We start from the raw sequence: 711 nt of genomic DNA on the forward strand, positions 1-711 counted from the left end.
GGGCGGTCGTGATGATACTCCAGACAACACGACGCACGACGCCGTAAAACACTCGCGCGAGTCCAGACTGATCTCTGCCTCACCACGCAAGGGGTGCGCAAACTTGCCAATAATATATAATATTTATTCTTTTTCGTACGTCCAGCGACAAACGCCAACGAAATACCCAAATTCTCGCTCGTACGTTGATACCTTTCTCTTCATCGACCCGGCTCCGAAACGTTCTTCGCCATCTCCCCGAAAGGAGAGGTAAACGACGGCGGGGTTAGGGAATCTGAGAACAACGCAAGCAGTTTTAGGACAAGTGAACGACCCTCAGCCAGGCGTGGTCCAGGAATTTTATCCGTGGACCGCAATGTGCGTTCGAAATGTCGATGTTCATGTGTCCTGCAGTTCACACGTTGACGCGCAATTAGCTGCGTTCTTCATCGACCCACGAGCCAAGTGATCCACCGTTCAGGGTAATCATATACAATTTACAATTTTTCTCTTTGTATTTAAAAATGCTCCTTGTTCTTTGCTTTAAAAATATTCGATGTTCGCACCTCCGACCAGCGTATCGACGGAGGATTGAACGCGCCATATCGACGACAAAAGTTTCTTTTTGTTTCCTGAATGACGGAAAACCATCGTTCGACGGCCGGGCGTACAGTACATTCAAAAGCCTTTGCGCGTGGCTGCGACCAAACGGGTATAATACACCCGTATATT

The 711-nt window shown here is 48.4% G+C and overlaps 1 non-coding gene across 1 annotated transcript; it reads right to left on the bottom strand.

The window, feature by feature from the left end:
* Positions 1–309: 309 nt before the first annotated feature.
* LOC143350842 (5.8S ribosomal RNA) lies at positions 310–464 on the bottom strand. Its single transcript, XR_013081294.1, has one exon. It is a non-coding gene; the product is annotated as a 5.8S ribosomal RNA (ribosomal RNA).
* Positions 465–711: the final 247 nt, after the last annotated feature.

Source organism: Colletes latitarsis, unplaced genomic scaffold (genome assembly GCF_051014445.1).
Source record: "Colletes latitarsis isolate SP2378_abdomen unplaced genomic scaffold, iyColLati1 scaffold0041, whole genome shotgun sequence".
Taxonomy (NCBI): domain Eukaryota; kingdom Metazoa; phylum Arthropoda; class Insecta; order Hymenoptera; family Colletidae; genus Colletes; species Colletes latitarsis.